This window comes from Bos javanicus, chromosome 27 (genome assembly GCF_032452875.1).
Source record: "Bos javanicus breed banteng chromosome 27, ARS-OSU_banteng_1.0, whole genome shotgun sequence".
In the NCBI taxonomy this organism is placed as follows: Eukaryota; Metazoa; Chordata; class Mammalia; order Artiodactyla; family Bovidae; genus Bos; species Bos javanicus.
In genome coordinates, this window is record NC_083894.1 from 23,127,625 (window position 1) to 23,147,289 (window position 19,665).

General features: G+C 39.4%; 1 protein-coding gene across 1 annotated transcript in view; it reads right to left on the bottom strand.

The window, feature by feature from the left end:
• C27H8orf48 (chromosome 27 C8orf48 homolog) overlaps positions 1–19,665 on the bottom strand; it is a 286,378-nt gene that overhangs the window by 36,391 nt on the left and 230,322 nt on the right. The window contains exon 3 of the transcript XR_009734039.1: positions 6,701–6,805. The gene's annotated coding sequence lies outside the window, so the exon portion shown is untranslated. The remainder of the gene's footprint in view (positions 1–6,700; positions 6,806–19,665) is intronic.

Here is a 19,665-nt window from a genome sequence, read left to right on the forward strand (position 1 = left end):
AAACAAAATGGGAAAGACTAGAGATCTCTTCAAGAAAATTAGAGATACCAAGGGAACATTTCATGCAAAGATGGGCTCGATAAAGGACAGAAATGGTATGGACCTAATAGAAGCAGAAGATATTAAGAAGAGATGGCAAGAATACACAGAAGAACTGTACAAAAAAGATCTTCACGACCCAGATAATAACGATGGTGTAATCACTCACCTAGAGCCAGACATCCTGGAATGTGAAGTCAAGTGGGCCTTAGAAAGCATCACTACAAACAAAGCTAGTGGAGGTGATGGGATTCTAGCTGAGCTATTTCAAATCCTGAAAGATGATGCTGTGAAAGTGCTGCACTCAATATGCCAGCAAATTTGGAAAACTCAGCAGTGGCCACAATACTGGAAAAGGTCAGTTTTCATTCCAATCCCAAAGAAAGGCAATGCCAAAAAATGCTCAAACTACCACACAATTGCACTCATCTCACATGCTAGTAAAGTAATGCTCAAAATTCTCCAAGCCAGGCTTCAGCAATATGTGAACCGTGAACTTCCTGATGTTCAAGCTGGTTTTAGAAAAGGCAGAGGAACCAGAGATCAAATTGCCAACATCTGCTGGATCATGGAAAAAGCAAGAGAGTTCCAGAAAAACATCTATTTCTGCTTTATTGACTATGCCAAAGCCTTTGACTGTGTGGATCACAAGAAACTGTGGAAAATTCTTCAAGAGATGGGAATACCAGACCACCTGATCTGCCTCTTGAGAAATCTGTATGCAGGTCAGGAAGCAACAGTTAGAACTGGACGTGGAACAACAGACTGGTTCCAAATAGGAAAAGGAGTATGTCAAGGTTGTATATTGTCACCCTGCTTATTTAACTTTGGAGAAGGAATTGGCACTCCACTCCACTACTCTTGCCTGGAAAATCCCATGGACGGAGGAGCCCGGTAGGCTGCAGCTCATGGGGTCGCTAGAGTTGGACACAACTAAGCGACTTCACTTTCACTTTTCACTTTCATGCACTGGAGAAGGAAATGGCAACCCACTCCAGTGTTCTTGCCTAGAGAATCCCAGGGACCGGGGAGCCTGTTGGGCTGCCATCTATGGGGTCCCACAGAGTTGGACACGACTGAAGCGACTTAGCAGCAGCAGTAGCAGTTATTTAACTTATATGCAGAGTACATCATGAGAAACGCGGGGCTGGAAGAAACACAAGCTGGAATCAAGATTGCCGGGAGAAATATCAATAACTTCAGATATGCAGATGACACCACCCTTATGGCAGAAAGTGAAGAGGAACTCAAAAGCCTCTTGATGAAAGTGAAAGTGGAGAGTGAAAAAGTTGGCTTAATGCTCAACATTCAGAAAACGAAGATCATGGCATCGGGTCCCATCACTTCATGGGAAATAGATGGGGAAACAGTGGAAACAATCTCAGACTTTATTTTTTGGGGCTCCAAAATCACTGCAGATGGTGACTGCAGCCATGAAATTAAAAGACGCTTACTCCTTGGAAAGAAAGTTATGACCAACCTAGATAGCATATTCAAAAGCAGAGATATTACTTTGCCAACAAAGATTCGTCTAGTCAAGGCTATGGTTTTTCCTGCGGTCATATATGGATGTGAGAGTTGGACTGTGAAGAAGGCTGAGCACCAAAGAATTGATGCTTTTGAATTGTGGTGTTGGAGAAGACTCTTGAGAATCCCTTGGACTCTAAGGAGATCCAACCAGTCCATTCTGAAGGAGATCAGCCCTGGGATTTCTTTGGAAGGAATGATGCTAAAGCTGAAACTCCAGTACTTTGGCCACCTCATGCGAAGAGTGGACTCATTGGAAAAGACTCTGATGCTGGGAGGGATTGGGGGCAGGAGGAGAAGGGGACGACAGAGGATGCGATGGCTGGATGTCATCACTGACTCGATGGACGTGAGTCTGAGTGAACTCTGGGAGTTGGTGATGGACAGGGAGGCCTGGCGTGCTGCGATTCATGGGGTCGCAAAGAGTGGGACACAACTGAGCGACTGAACTGAACTGAACTGAACTGATACATATCTTTCTGTTTTGGCAATACAAGGTGTTACAATAAAAGGGATTCCCTGGTGGCTCAGACGGTAAAGAGTGTGCCTGCAATGCAAGAGACCCAAGTACGACCCCTGGGTCAGGAAGATTCCCTGGAGAAGGAAATGGCCACCCATTCCAGTATTCTTGCCTGGAAAATCCCATGGACAGAGCAGCCTGGCAGGCTGCAGTCCAGGGTGTCACAAAGAGTCGGACATGACTGAGGGACTTCACTTTCTAATAAAAATCCATCTTTTTCATTAAAGCCATCCTAGTGGGTGTGAGGTGCTTGTATGTTGATGTTGAATGATGTTGAATGCTTTTTTCTTTTTTAATGTGATTACTGGCCATTAATGTATTTTCTTTGGAGAAACAGCTATTCAAATCACTTGTCCCCTTTTAAGTCGGGTTTTTTTTTTAATTGTTGAGTGTCTTAAGTTTTAAATATTTTAGATGTTACACCCATATCAGACACAGAAAACGCCACTATTTTTCCCCATTCTGTGTATTCTTTTCTCTTTCTTGAGAGTAACCTCTGAAGTAACTGATCTCATTTTTGATAAAGTGCAATTAATTGTTCTGTTGCTTATGATTTTCATGGCCTGAACCTTTGTTTAATCCAAGGTCATGAAGATGTACATTAAAGTTCTAAGGATTTTATATTTTGATCTTTTATATTTAGTCTTTGGTCCATTTTATATTAGTTTTTATATATGGTATAAGGAAGAAATTCTATGCATATATTTTTAATCCTTTTCAAATTGAGAAAGGGCTGTTATTCACTGGTCCTCTGAAAACTCAACTATTATAATACAAATGCAAAGGACTCCAACTCTTTTATTATAGTAAATTCAGGTTTAAACTCTCCTTTGAGCTCCAGATGTTTTCATGCAACTTCTTACTGACAACTTTAATTGGTAACTGAATGCTTTATGTACCTTTCAGTAAATGGTAAGACCACATTCTAGGAATACTGACAAACATAATGTGAATCAAACAACCTTCATAACAATCACCGTGCTCCATCACACCACCTACGTACTCACACTGGAAAGCAGATCCAGCCTCTGAACTGTCCCTACTTCCAATCTTACCTTCATATAGCCCATCCTCTCCAAAGAACCTGATCGACACTTTCAAACACACAACAAATCAAGTCACTTTACTCCGGGAAGCACTTCAATGGCTTCCCTGGAGAGTGATTTTGTCTCTGAGGGGAGAAGTGACAATGTCTGGAAATAATTTTGCTGTCACCATGATGTGGAGGTACTACCAGCATCTAGTGCCTAGACGCCAAGCATGCTAGTAAACACCCCACGACATAGGACAGCCCAACGAAGAATGATCTGACCCCAAATTTCAGTAATATCAAAGGTTGAGACCCCCTGAATATCACTTGGAAGACAATTCAGAATACTTACCATGGACTAGCAGGCTCTTCATGACCCCTGCCTACCTCTCAGGTCTCACCTCCTATTTAGTACACCTCTCAGTATTCTCAAGCCAGACATTCTATTTCTTTAAGATACAAAACTATCTTCTGCATCAAAATCTTTAAATCTTTTATCTGCTTTGCCTAGAGTACTCTCCACCCAGATTTTTGCCCGGTTGACTGTTCTTCATCACCAGGTCTTTGTTTGAGCATTACCTTCTCAGATTCAAGCCCTCCCAACCACAGCTGAAGACAGTATATATCAAATGGAGAGGGTATTATGAGGCAATCATAATAAAAACTGATGATAAAGAAAATGAAAGGATTATAGATCATATTTTATAACAGCAGATCCTGAAGAGCTGAAATATGTAGTGCATGCAGTCTTGTTGAGGCTGAGCAGTCTGGGATTGGCAATGCCACACATAAATGTTCACTCTTGGTTGGGAATTGCTGGGTAAACATGGCAGGATGTCAACAGGAGAGAAGACTGAGATTCCATCAGGATTTAAACCAGACGGAAGAGTCATGAGGAAGGTGGAGAAGGCACCTACAGAGTATGAAAGTTATGAAACAGAAGTCTCTGAGATGCATAGTGAAAGTAAAACGTACAGTAGAGAAACGTTCCATAAAAGTAAAGAAACATGGCATGTGGACAATGAGGTACTTCAGAGGCTCAGATTTTAAGGCAGTAATTCTCATTCATGATCATGTACAAATTACAGCTACTCCAGTGAGGATAAACATGTAATTAATAAAAATTCATGCAGCTAAAGAGATTTAAAAAACTCTGTTGGATGATAAAAGAGTCACCACATAAATATTTAATTCCCCAGTGACGACAGAAGATGGCATGAGAAGGCTTCAGATTTTGAGCTGAAGTTAATCAAGAAGATGTTACACAGGACTGAGAGTTCTCGTAAGTGAATTCATATCAGTTAACAGTGGTTGCCTGGACACTTGCTGTATTCAGACTGAATCTAAAGCTGGGTCAGGTTCAACAGGAAACAGTGAGCAATGGGAATGGAAGGAAGAGAAAGTGGTGACCCCTCTTCTGGGTTAAGATAAAGAGTATCTCAGCAGTTGAAAGGTTACAAAAAGTGTAACAGAAGGTTACAAAACACCTAGACTATAAGCCAGGGAGAGATGATAAGCAATATTACCTAAAAGAAAGCACAGTGAAGAACAAACGGAATGTTAACTCTCTTTCCAGATATAACAGTGATGATAAGCAGGAGCAGCAGTGGGAGACTATATGAAATAACTGATGGTGAATTGATCAGATTGAGGATGGGGGCTGACATGTATTCACTTAAGTAGGGGAGGTGAAATTTTTCAAGGAAATAGGTAAAAGAAAAGAGAGACTTCGAAGAAATCTATAACTCAGAGACTTCTCTGAGAATGAATTTTAATGTGAAGAATTAGGGCTCTTCCCTGTCTCAGTACCATGTGGTTGTGTCTGGTGATACTGGGGGAGATTATTCCCCTTCCACATCCTCCTCAAAGGGCAAAACAAAACATTGGTTTTTGTTTCATTGCAATAAATCATATCCCCTCAGGCAGCCTTACCCTCTAAATGAAAGCTGGATTTGCCACATAAGTTATCATTAAGTCCCAACACTGTTCTTATACTGTTTTTAAGTTGTTTTGTGTTGATTTCCAGTACATAAACAACACCAATGGAAAGACAGAGGATTTGATTATCAGTTAAAATGTCAGTTGAACTTAAAAATCAGTGGGTGGAAAAGCTCAAGAGTCACTTATAATTTTAAACTGAGCAGACAAAGCCAATTGAGTAAATGAAGTGTTGCTTTTAAACACTGCATTTATTTTGTTACCTAGGCTAAGGGAAATGTTATTATGGACGGTCCTTCCAAGACTGAAATCACAGTTGCTCATAATTTCAGCGTGTCTTCCTAACACACATGACCCACTTTAAAGGGAAGCTAGGCTGGATGCACTTAAGAGTATCTCACATCAATAACAAAAAGTCATAAAGGACCTTTTTGATTTTATTCACAGGTATGTGACCAGTTTCACATCACATGAAAGATTAATATTCTACCTGTACCTTGAGGACCATAATAGCAATGTCTTTGGTGAAATTCACTTGTGACATGAGTGGTATTATTTTTCCAGACATAAGTAGCTTTCATATAATGAAGTCACTTTTGATAGCGCAGGCTTTCCTTTGGTATTAGTTGTTTGCCAAGCTGTCCCTAAAGCTGAGTCAGATTCACGTATTTTTCTATCATACAGATGATTACTTCTGAACCCTTGGGAGTGCTGTCAGTGGCACTTTCTCCCATCCCCACACTTGATAGAGTCCTATGGAAGACTCATGCTTATTCAACCATAGAAAAAATATATTTGGCCATAATACAAGTTATATTTTCAACACCCAAGAGGCAAAAGAGGCATGTGTATCACTAATCATCTTTTTTCTGCATAATGTCCAAACACATAGCATTATTAAGATATATAGCTATAATTTTCCAAGAAATAAAGCATTAAGATAATGTGAAGAGATAAAACACTATAAAAACATTACTACAGGACAGAACGAAATATGACTTATGTTAGTAAGTTCTACATGACATTGCTTATCATTTTATTATTAAGCATCTCTTTAGAATGGATAGTATGCTAAGAGCCATGTGTCTCAATGGAACATTATACAAACATATATATATATACACACACACACACACACACATACATACATACACTTTATCTGGGAACTTATATGCAAAATAATATGAAAAGGCTATTTTAAAAATCCAACATATATTGGATTTACTCAACATATATAATAAAAATTCAACTTACTGAAGATTCACTTGAAACTCTGACTTCATCAAAATGAAAAAGCTAAAGACTTTACAAAAAAGATCAGAATCTCAATTTTATGCTTCAGTTAAAGATATCAAACATTAGGGAACTGTGAGTTTACTCCGAGTACTTAGTCTAAAGAATGTAATAGGCACTTTCTTGTATGTAAATATATAAATGTGTATCTTAGCAGTATAGCTAAAGATAAGTATCAGATAGAAATAGACTATTATAGACTTCTGAATTGTATTTTAAAGATCCATTTCCAAAGTTAATTAAGCACTATTTTCTGCTTATGACCCTACTTAGTGCAGTCTAATAATGATGTGATTGTGATAAGCACTGACATTTCAAAGGCTTACAATAACAGGCATGCATTTGTCACTCACAGTGTGTGGCCATGCAAGTCAGCTGTGGCTCTGCTCCCAGTCACAGTCATTCTGGGGCTCAGGCTGTAGGGCTGAAGGAGGGCCCCGATGTAGGACAATGTAGATCTATGGAAGAGAGAAATAAGGGTCGGTAAGGAAACTTCTGGCAAAAAAAAAAAAAAAACAAGACATCTATGTAGTGGTGAAATACTCCTCTCATGGGATGGAAGACTCCATAAGAAGGAAAATAAATCTGTGAAGAGTAAATCAAGCTACCCCAATACAGAAATATAATTTTTACTTGACACCCTAATTCGAACGAGAATGCAGGAGTTTTAAACAGAGAAGCTAAAATGGACAGATTTTAGCTGCTTCATTATTCTTAACCTTCTCTGGCCCATCTTCTAGGTTTTTAAGTTGTCATTATTTACTGCTTCTGCTTTCAATTAAATCCTTCATCTCTGTGTTTATGCTTTTCCTGATAAACTGCCTGCTTTCCCGCTTATGTCTTCAGGGTAGGGATTTTATTTCACTCTTCTTAACCTGACAAAGGTAACCAAAATTTCTCAGGAAAAAAGACCAGAGATGATCTTCTTGGTAAATAGGATGTTTTTATATACTCTGAACTTTGCACTTTTTAAAAGATCCACTTATGGAATTACTATGGAATATTTTTTCTGAAGCAAACATCCCATAACCTAGAGTTATGAATATCTCTATTTCTATGTCACTTGTAAGTTTACACAGACAAGCCATGGAGCTGACCTATTTTGTTGATCCCAATGAATAAATGTGCACAAGCAAAATTACAGCTCTATACAAACTGGATGAAAGCATTCCTTTATTTAAGAAAAGATTACTAATAGACATGGGAAAAAAAATGTGTCAAGTGTTGAATCCTGGCAGATATTTTACAATAGGGCAAATTAAGGAATATCAAAAACTAACAAGGAGTAAGATTAAGTGGTTTTTAGTTGTACATAACTAAATAGTATTTAGACCCATTTTTAAAATGACAAAATATAAAATGATTTAGCAAAGGACAGTGACTTTGCCCTGTTCCTACACAGTGTTTCCATCTGCCTGGTAGAGTGTGTGTTAGCAATGTCTGGTGACCAGCAAGGACTCTTATGGAGCACGGATCACTGTAACTCTTTCTGTACCTACTCCGTTCTGCGAAATCAGAAAGCCCAATTTTTTCTGTCCTTTAACGTATCTTGTTCACAACATAGAGAAACTATTACCTAACAAAATTATCTTCAGTGAGTGCATATCAGACCTCAGGTTGGGGAACTGAGATGGGTGGATATAAGACACTGCTGAATCCTTTATTATAGGTGTCAGGGTAATTGCCTCCTCTCCAAATTATCTGTAAGTATTAGGCACATCTCCCAGTGGGGAAATAAATGAATGGTCTCTCCAGTTCTGTTACACTCGTCATTTTTTCCTGTTTGCATAACCAGAATGCACTGGTTCATTAACTGGTACACATACACGGAGATCAAAGCGAGACCCAAGAAAGAGGCAAACCCCTCCAGATGGGGCAGGTGGAAGGAATAATAAACCACCAAGTTTACCCATAAGGCCTGCCTTGAGATTACAAGACGAGACCTCCACACATACCCCCACCCCCAGGCCTTTTAGTTTATACTCTGATTGGTCCAGTCATGTACACAGACCAGATGGTCTCGACCACACTTACTCTATCAAGGCTGTACCCTTGAAAACAGATCCTGTTGTAGAAATAGAGGACAGACTGTACATTCCAAGCATGGCAGCAGGTGAAGAGACCCCATTGCCTCAGTCTAGTTCAACGATCAACTGGCCACCACATACTCAGGACAACTTCCTCCAAAACTATGTTACTGACTTAAAAGAAGTAAGGCTCTTAAAAGAGCCTCTGCTTCCATCACGACCCTGAGTTATTATGTCAAGTCTCCCTTTAGCTTGAGGCCGTGACCATATCCACTCTTTTTTCTTAAATTTTCGTCTCCACTCAATAACGTAATTTAAAGTTTATTTCGATTCCTATTGTGCACGGGCACATGTCTGTACACAAGGGATGAAACATGAAAGTCTGCAACACCCCTGAGCTTCATCCTCTGAGGACTGAGTATGGAAAGAGGGTCAAGAATGGTAGCAAGAGTATTTCTACTATTGTCTGATTCAAATTTCTGGAAGTTTGCTCTGACTAGGGTGAAAATGGGCATGAGCATGGGAAATACTTCACCAAAGAACAGAAGACTGAATGGTCTTAACCCTGTTTATTTAACTTATATTCAGAGTACATCATGAGAAACGCTGGACTGGAAGAAACACAAGCTGGAATTAAGACTGCCGGGAGAAATACCAATAACCTCAGATATGCAGATATGCCACCCTTATGGCAGAAAGTGAAGAGGAACTAAAAAGCCTCTTGATGAAAGTGAAAGTGGAGAGTGAAAAAGTTGGCTTAAAGCTCAACATTCAGAAAACGAAGATCATGGCATCCGGTCCCATCACTTCATGGGAAATAGATGGGGAAACAGTGGAAACAGTGTCAGACTTTATTTTTCTGGGCTCCAGAATCACTGCAGATGGTGATTGCAGCCATGAAATTAAGAGACGCTTACTCCTTAGAAGGAAAGTTATGATCAACCTAGATAGCATATTGAAAAGCAGAGACATTACTTTGCCAACAAAGGTCCGTCTAGTCAAGGCTATGGTTTTTCCTGTGGTCATGTATGGATGTGAGAGTTGGACTGTGAAGAAGGCTGAGCACCGAAGAATTGATGCTTTCAAGCTGTGGTGTTGGAGAAGACTCTTGAGAGTCCCTTGGACTGCAAGGAGATCCAAACCAGTCCATTCTGAAGGAGATCAGCCCTGGGATTTCTTTGGAAGGAATGATGCTAAAGCTGAAACTCCAGTACTTTGGCCACCTCATGCGAAGAGTGGACTCATTGGAAAAGACTCTGATGCTGGGAGGGATTGGGGGCAGGAGGAGAAGGGGACGACAGAGGATGAGATGGCTGGATGGCATCACTGACTCGATGGACGTGAGTCTCAGTGAACTCCGGGAGTCGGTGTTGGACAGGGAGGCCTGGCGTGCTGCTATTCATGGGGTCGCAAAGAGTTGGACACGACTGAGCGACTGATCTGATCTGAACAGATTTACTTCTACACAACTATTTTTATCCCTCCTATTGTTTTGAATCCAGCAGCATTCTCCTAGGACTGTTGGTTCAAATTCCTAAGCTAATTTACTCATTAGTCTCATAAATGCTACAATCATTGTGCTCTGCCCCATTGCTTCATACTCCACACCCAGTCTCATCTCCACTTCTTTCTCTGGAAATCAATTCTCATCCCTGATTTCCTCACTTCAAATATGGATAGAAGTGTCCACATCTATATTTCCCCATTTATTGTGATACCACCTCATATTTTTATATAATTCCTGGAGGTGCCTTATCTACCAACATATTTTCTGTCTCCCCTATAGTAACTGAGTATTTCTGATACTTTCTGTGTCTGTATGATAATGCCTACAGAAGCTGAAATAACAATTTAGTTATCACTGTGCAAGTCAACTCAGGAAAACACCCTCTGAGTAAAGTCACCACCAGAAGTTCCCCCCTGAAACCCTGAGATATTGGGAGACTCAATTACATGTAGCATCTTCTGACCACTGGGTGAAGGTGGTCTAACTTGATTAGAACATGTGGGAATGAGCAAAGCAAATTAATACATTGGGCACATATTAATTGAACAACACATGTATAAAATCAACAGAAAGTGGAATGGCAATAGTTTTTAAGCAAGTGTCAGTCATAAATCCCGTGTTATCAAAACCAAGATGACCAAGGTAAATTACTTATGTGCATTTTAACCAATACCTCTGCTGTTTTACTTAACAATTGTTTAGGAATAACAGTGAATTATAACTATTACTGCTTCTATTAATGATGATGATAGCAAATGTTAATATGGTGCTTTGCTCTTTTTCCAGGCCCTGCTCTGAGTTCTTTATATACATTATGACATTTAATCCTCTCAACAACCTTACTTTCATTTTACAGAGAGGAAATTTAGAATAACAAGGCTGAAAACTTGCCTACGACCACAAATCCAGCCATAAGGCTGGAATGGAAACTTACAGCCAGGTTCTAGAACCCATACTTTGAGCCACCATGACACAACGCCTCTCTTACTAGTTTGCCTCCTAATTGTGGAAACGAGTGTCTGTGGTGCTCAACTGTCACTGCAGAAGTCAGCAAGGACTACCCTGAAAAGCACAGACCTGGCCCCTTCATTGTAACAGTCTTCACTTAGTTGCATGCTTGTTGAGAGGCTGGTGTGGAACACTAAGTAAGGATGGTGATAAATTCACACAGGCATCATGTAAATTTAACCATCCCCAGAAAAGAGGGAGAGCAAGTATTACACAAGCAACTGTCATTCATCTCACCTGAATATACCTTCATATAGTTCACTGGAAATAAAACAAATATCACTGCTTAGTGGACACTAGCTATAATTTGAAACTTCTTAGTAATACATACTAAATTAACATATTTGGCAGAAAAAGTGACCAGTCTGGTATTGAGACATTTGCAGGCTTGCTTATGAGGTCTTCTGAGAAAGTAACAAGTAAAAATGTACTTAAATCAATATAAGTCAACACAAAACCATGATTGTATGCCTCAGAATTATGAAAGAACTGAACATAATTGAATTTTGGCTATTACCTTTTTTTTTTAATGAAAATTACTACATTTACTAAGAGAAATATTCAGTTATTAACAATAAAACTACAGTTATCAATATAACATGGAATTCGTTAGACATTTATTGGACCCACAAATCAATAGAAGAGGTGATTCCATTCTATCTCAAATACCAAGAGAAAAACAGTTTTCTTTTTTATTCTTTAGTAAAGTGGGAGGGGTTTTTTTGTTATTAACACAAAGGAAAAAAATTTCCCCATCTTTGCTTTTATTATTTGAAGCTTAGGGTCTTGCTATGTAATTTTAGACCTTTCTTGGACTTCAGAATTCTTAAAATAATGTTTTTTCAAAACCTGGTCTGGTATGCCAAATCATTTATTTCTGTTTTGTTTTTCCTTTTGGGATTCTCATCTGCTTCTCGAATCTCTCCCTCTCTTCCTTCTGTCTTGCCAATCCTCTCCTCCTTCCTGTCTCTTCCTCTCTCCTCTCTCTTTCCCTTGATTCTGCTCTTTCTCTTCTGGATCTCTCCTCAAAACACTGGATCTCAAAGGACACCTATCTCTTGATGATCCTTCTCCAACTTCCCTTTTCATTTTAAATAGTTAACATGCCCTTTCCGTCATGCCCTCACCATCACACATCACCCTGCAAGTGATCAGTTTTCCTCTTGGAACATTCCACTTTTACTAGTGCTCTGTGCATCCTTCCAGAGTTTAACTGTTTTCCACCCTTTTAAATTTTCAAAAACATATATCTCTATATTTTTCATAAATCATAGCTCTGTTGTGGTGAAGGGGCTTGCAAGATCCAATGAAGCTATGAGCCATGCCTTGCAAGGCCACCCAAGATGGACGGGTCATACTGAAAAATTCTGACAATACATGGTTCACTGGAGATAGGATGGCAAACCACTCCAGTATTTTTGCTATGAGAACTCCATGAACAGCATGAAAAAGCAAAAAGACATGACACTGGTAGATGGGCCCCCCAGGTTGGAAGGTCTCCAATATGTTACTGGAGAAGAGCAGAAGGCAATTACAAATAACTCCAGAAAGAATGAAGTGGTTGGGCCAAAGTGGAAACAATGTTCAGTTGCGGATGTGTCTGGTGGTGAAAGTAAAATCTGACACTGTAAAGAACAGTACTGCATAGGAGTCTGGAATGTTAAGACCATGAATCAAGGTAAATTGGAAATGGTCCAACAGGAGATGGCAAGAGCAAACATGGAAATCTTTGGAATCAGTGAATAAAATGGTCAGGAACGGGCGAATTTAATTCAGATGATCATTATACCTACTACTGTGGACAAGAACCCTTTCGAAGAAATGGAGTAGCCCTCAACATCAACAAGAGAGTCAGAAATGCAGTACATGGGTACAATCTCAAAAATGACAGAATGGTCTTGGTTCATTTCCATTCAACATTACAGTAATCCAAGTCTGTGCCCCAACCACTAATGCTAAAGAAGCTGAAATTGGCAAGTTCCATATTGACTTACAAAACTTTCTAGAACTAACACGAAATAAAAATGTCCTTTTCATCACAGAGGATTGGAATTTAAAAGTAGGAAGTCAAGAGATACCTGGAATAACAGGCAAGTTTGGCCTTGAAGTACAAAAATGAAGCAGGGCAAAGGCTAACAGAATTTTGTCTAGAGCACACACTAGTCATATCAAATACTTTTTCCCAACAACATAAGTGATGACTCTACACATGGACAATACCAAATGACCAGATGGTCAATACCAAAATCAAATTAATTATAATATTCTTTGCAGCTGAAGATGGAGAATCTCTATACAGTCTGCAAAAACAGGACCTTAAGCTGACTGTCGCTTAGATCATGACCTCCTTATGGAAAAATTCAGGTTTAAATTGAAGAAAGTAGGAAAAACTACTAGTCCATTCAGTTATGATCTAAATCAAATCCCTTATGATTATACAGTGGAGGTGATGAATAGATTCAAGGGATTAGATCTGGTAGAAGGAGTGCTTAAAGAACTATGGATGAAGATTCATAACACTTTACAGGAGGTGGAGATCAAAACCATTTCAATAAAAAAGAAGTGTAGGAAAGCAAAGTGGTTGTCTAAGGAGCCCTTACAAATAGCTGAGGAAAGAAAAGAAGTGAAAAGCAAAGGAAAAAGGGAAAAATATATCCAACTGAATGCAGAGTTACACAGAATAGCAAGGAGAGAAAAGAAGGCCTTCTGAAATGAAAAATGCAAAGAAATAGAGGAAAACTGTAGAATGGGAACAACTAGACATCTTTTCAAGAAAACTGGAGCCTCAAGGGAACATTTCATACAAGGATGGGCATGAAAAATGACAGAAACAGTAAGGACCTAACAGAAGCAGAAAGGATTAAGACATGGCAAGAATACACTGAAGAACTGTACCCAAAAAAAAAAAGTTCTTAATGACCTGAATAACCATGATGGTATGGTCACTCACCTAGAACCAGACATTCTGGAAATCAAGTGGGTCTTAGAATATTATTCAAACAAAGCTTGTGGAGGTGACAGAATTCCAGCAGAGCTATTTAAAATCCTAAATAATGATAAAGTTAATGTGCTGCACTCAGTATGTTAGCAAATTTGGAAAACTCAGCAGGACGGGAAAAGGTCAGTTTTCATTCCAATTCCAAAGGACAATGTCAAAGAATGTTCCAACTACCGTACAACTGCACTCATTTCACATGCTAGAGATTATGCTCAGTATCCTTCAAGCCATGCTTCAGCAGCACATGAACCAAGAACTACCAGATGTATAAGCTTGGTTTAGAAAGGCAGGGGAACCACAGATCCAATTGCCAACATTTGCTGGATCATGGAAAAAGCAAAAGAATTCCAGAAAAACATCTCTTTCTGCTTTATTGACTACACTAAAGCCTTTGTGTGGAAACACAACAAACTGTGGAAAATTCTCAAAAAAGATGGGATACTGGGCCATGTTCCCTGTCTACCGAGAAACCTGTATGCAGGTCAAGAAGCAACAGTTAGTATCAGGCATGGAGCAATGAACTAGTTCAAAATTAGGAAAGGAGTACCACAAGGCTGTATACAGTCACCTTGCTTATTTAACAAACATGCAGAGTACATCATGTGACATCCTGGGTTGGATGAATCACAAGCTAGAATCAAGACTGGGCAGGAGAAATATTAACCACCTCAGATATGCAGATGATAGCGTTTTAATCACAAAGTGAAGAGGAACTAAAGAGTTTCTTGATGAGGGTGAAAGAGGAAGAGCAAAAAAGCTGGCTTAAAATTCAACAACAACAACAAACTAAGATCATGGCATCAGATCCTATCACTTCATGGCAAACACAAGGGGGAAAAGTAGAAACAGTAACAGATTTTCTTTTCTTGGGCTCCAAAATCACTGCAGATGGTGACTGCAGCCATGAAATTAAAAGACACTTGCTCCTTGGAAGGAAAGCTACGATCAACCTAGACAGTGCAATAAAAGGCAGAGACATCACTTTGCTGACAAAGGTCCATATAGTCAAAGCTATGGTTTTTCCATTAGTCATGTATGGATGTGAGAGTTGGATCATAAAGAAGGCTGAGTGTTGAAAAATTGAAGCTTTTCGAATTGTGGTGCTGAAGAAGGCTCTTGAGAGTCCCTTGGACAGCAGAGAGATCAAACCAGTCAATCCTACAGGAATTCAACCCTGAAAATTAATTGGAAGGACTATCACTGAAGCTGAAGCTCCACTACTTTGGCCATCTGATGCAAGGAGCCAATTCATTGGAAAAGACCCTGATGCTGGGAAAGACTGAAGGTAAAAGAAGAAGGGGGTGACAGAGGCTGAGATGCTTAGACAGCATCACCAATTCAATGGATATGAATTCGAGCAAACTCTGGGAGATAGTGGAAGACAGAGGAGCTTCGTGTGTTACAGTCCATAAGGTTGCAAAGACTTGCAAGGACTCAGGAATGCAAGGACTTTGTGATTAGACCTGAGTTCGATCCCTGGGTGGGGAAGATCCCCTGGATAGGGAATGGCAGCCCACTCCAGTATTCTTGCCTGGAGAATTCCATGGACAGAGGAGTTTTGGGGCCCAGGGGGATACAGTCCATAGGTTGCGAACAGCTGGACACAACTGAGCAACACACACACACAGTGATTTAACAACAAATACTTTTCTAAAAATATAAAGAAATAAACTGAAATATCCTGGACCTTGTTCTTTGCACCTTTGAAACACCAACTTCTCTCACTTTCCAAGTCTTCTGGAGGGAACTTTGCAAGGTTAATTTGCTTGCATCGTGTCTTCCCCTGCATCCCAGGGTAGGTTCCCAATTTACCCTGACAGGTAAATTAATATTTATCCTACTTTTCACCTTTAAAGTTTTCTACTGTCATATTTTTCTCCATAACTTTGTATGTGGCGTGTGTGTGCTCGGTAGCGGAGTCATGTCTAACTCTTTGCTACCCTGTGGACTGTATCCTGCAAGTCTCCTCTGTCCATGGAATTTTCTAGGCAAGAATACTGGAGCAGGTTGCCATATCCTACTCCAAAGCATCTTCCGGACCCAGGGATCAAACTTGCATCTCCTGCATTGGCAGGCGTATTCTTTACTACTGAGCCTCCTGGGAAGCCACTCATCTATGGAGAGTGATATATAGTTGAGTCTCATATTCTGCCACTTCAGTGCAGACCCAGAAGGAAAAGCAGCTAAATCAGTATAACTTTATTTGACACATTCCTTCCCTTGCCCTTCCTAGCTGAATTCCTCAATACAAGGACAATTCAACTGGAATCCCTAAATTCACTTTGATCATTTCAGAGTTAACTTTCTAGCTCCTCAAAATTCCTTTCATTGCATTATTTAAAACAATAATTTTTTTTCAAAATTTTTAAACTCAATTTTCATGTACATAAAATAATTCTGGATTTTATAATAAGATCAAGAGCAGAGAGCACAGATGTCATTACAAGGCACTATAATATTTTTAATATACAAAAATTTGATTTTGTTTTCCAAATTTTGCATTACCAAAAACAACAGAATTTTCAAGAGGAAATATTATTAGAGTGTTGATGTCTAACTGTACTGACTGCAGGGCAGTGAGGTTGTGTTCTGAATAGTAATTTAGCAATGCTAGGTTGGGCAGACATGGGGCCAAGCAGCAAACCACATGACCTGCTTTAGGTTCTAGCCAACTGTGTCAGTAACTAATTGCAACAAGGCGCTTACCCCTTCTAGAATTCATCTTCCCTGTCAGTAATCTGATGCAATGGTCTGGGAGATCTAACATGCTATACTTGGCCTACTATTCAAACGGCTTCTCTCAGGATTCACTGTGACACTGTAATATCATGTTGCTCCTCTTTACTTTAGCTAGTTAAACTGAATGTGCATTTTCTATAAAACTTTGAAGGTAAATAATTTTATACGGATCTATTAAAAAGGTTTTATAAGATACTTGAGATAAAAATGTATCTGGAGCACAGATATATTAACAGCAGTTTGGGGAAAACCACAGGAAAACAATCGATAAAGGAGATAGTTCATAAGTAGTCTCAACAGAAAAAAATTACATTAGGAACATTTCAAGAATTTTTTGTAATAGGCAGTTTTTCTGATTTTTATCCATCTTGGCTGGAATAAAACAGAATTTTTCCTTCAATTCCAAGGTCTCTGAACCATTCTTCTGGTCTCTTCTATGTTTGTTTATATATGCAAAACAACTGGTGAGCACTATCCTGACTGTGAGAAGGGCATGGTAACCCACTCCAGTAATCATGCCTAGAAAACCCGATGGACAGAGGAGCCTGGTGGGCTACAGTCCATGAGGGTCACAAAGAGTCGGACAGTGAAGCAACTGAGCAAGCAAGCAAGCAACCTGACCTTAACTTATTCATATTTAATGTTTTAATTTATTTTTGTCTTCTCTGAATTTCTTCCCATGTGTCCTTTTCTCTTAGGGCAAATGATTTCAAGGAAATGACTGCACATGATGTTTCAGACACTGCTGGACCTCAGCTGTATATACCAGTACTGCTTCCAAACTGCTTCAAACTGACTCTGACCCAGTGTATTTGCAAAACTGTGCCTGGGGTGTTACTTTCTGCAATCCTCGGGTTCCCACAGTAAACAAATACGCAAAGAAGTTTGTTGTAATGGTGGAAAGATGTTATTCCCATATAGCAGAGTAGCATAATTCTAGGAAGCCTTTCTTTCAAATTATAACTTACTAGACAATTAATTTAATTAATATATAAACAATTAGGTTTAGTAAGTCCTCATCCAAAGGAATAGAGTAATATGAACATGACTGCAACAACTAGATCCAATGCAATCGAGCCAGTAAGGTGCGCCTTGGGAAAAGCCAGGCCCTGCAGGCAACTTTCCTGTTGGGTAAACAAACTGGGAACCACTGAGGGATCTTCACACACCTGAGGAGTCTGTACATCAGTAAACTGTCTGAGACCAGGTCACTGTACAGGAGAGTGGTTACCTTACGGTCACTAGGGAGGGTCTTGAATCCTTGTTCTGCACAGCACTGAAGTCTGATTTTTATTTGGCATTCACTTATTGACTGACAATGGCCTGAATCATATATCTACTTTCCTGTTAGGTGTAATCTTAGGAAAACAATGGTATACCTGCCTCACTGTTCTATTCCCAGCGCCCAGAACACAGAGGATGTTCAAAAATGGCTTATCGAATTTGTATCAGAATAAACTTAGTAAGGAGGAGTAAGTTAGTGTAATATTCACATCAATCTTAGACTACCAAAACTGTCAATGTATTGTCTTAAAAAAACAGGAACTGTGGTCAATTCATCTATAAAAGCTCAACATATGCTTGCATAGTGGCTTCTAATTATAAGACACTTAACCAGCCCTGGTTTTAATTAGTTAATGAGTTCATTAATATATAGCTGTCTTTGGTGAGGGCTATTATTACTTCAGTTTACAAGTGTGTCAATATTTATTTTAATATAAAAATAATTAGGGATGTGGTATAAGATAAAACTGTTTTTTAAAAGTTTATAACATATACTGGCAGTTGAAATGGAGAGGAGTTTACATAAATGAAAAAGTCTAATGCTAAGGATTTGACCTTGGGAAACCGAAAGATAAAAGTATCAACCAGTACAAATTTTCACTATTTTGTAATGACTAAAATGGCAAATGACTAAAAAATATAGGTCACACTAAGAGAGTCAAAAGAAGAACTGTACAAAAAGATCTTCATGACCCATATAATCACGATGGTGTGATCACTCACCTAGAGCCAAACATCCTGGAATGTGAAGTAAAGTGGGCCTTAGAAAGCATCACTACAAACAAAGCTAGTGGAGGTGATGGAATTCCAGTTGAGCTATTTCAAATCCTGAAAAATGATACTGTGTAAGTGCTGCACTCAATATGACAGCAAATTTGGAAAACTCAGCAGTGGCCACAGGACTGGAAAAGGTCAGTTTTCATTCCAATCCCAAAGAAAGGCAATGCCAAAGAATGCTCAAACTACCGCACAATTGTACTCATCTCACACGCTAGTAAAGTAATGCTCAAAATTCTCCAAGCCAGGCTTCAGCAATATGTGAACCATGAACTTCCTGATGTTCAAGCTGGTTGTAGAAAAGGCAGAGGAACCAGAGATCAAATTGCCAACATCCGCTGGATCATGGAAAAAGCAAGAGAGTTCCAGAAAAACATCTATTTCTGCTTTATTGACTATGCTGCCAAAGCCTTTGACTGTGTGGATCACAAGAAACTGTGGAAAATTCTTCAAAAGATGGGAACACCAGACCACCTGGCCTGCCTCTTGAGAAACCTATATGCAGGTCAGGAAGCAACAGTTAGGACTGGACATGGAACAACAGACTGGTTCCAAATAGGAAAAGGAGTATGTCAAGGCTGTATATTGTCACCCTGTTTATTTAACTTATATGCAGAGTACATCATGAGAAATGCTGGGTTGGAAGAAGCACAAGCTGGAATCAAGATTGCCAGGAGAAATATCAATCACCTCAGATATGCAGATGACACCACCCTTATGGCAGAAAGTAAAGAGGAACTAAAAAGCCTCTTGATGAAGGTGAAAGAGGAGAGTGAAAAAGTTGTCTTGAAACTCAACATTCAGAAAACAAAGATCATGGCATTTGGTCCTATCACTTCATGGGAAATAGATGGGGAAACAGTGGAAACAGTCTCAGACTTTCTTTTGGGGGGCTCCAAAATCACTGTAGATGGTGACTGCAGCCATGAAATTAAAAGACGCTTACTCCTTGGAAGAAAAGTTATGACCAACCTAGAT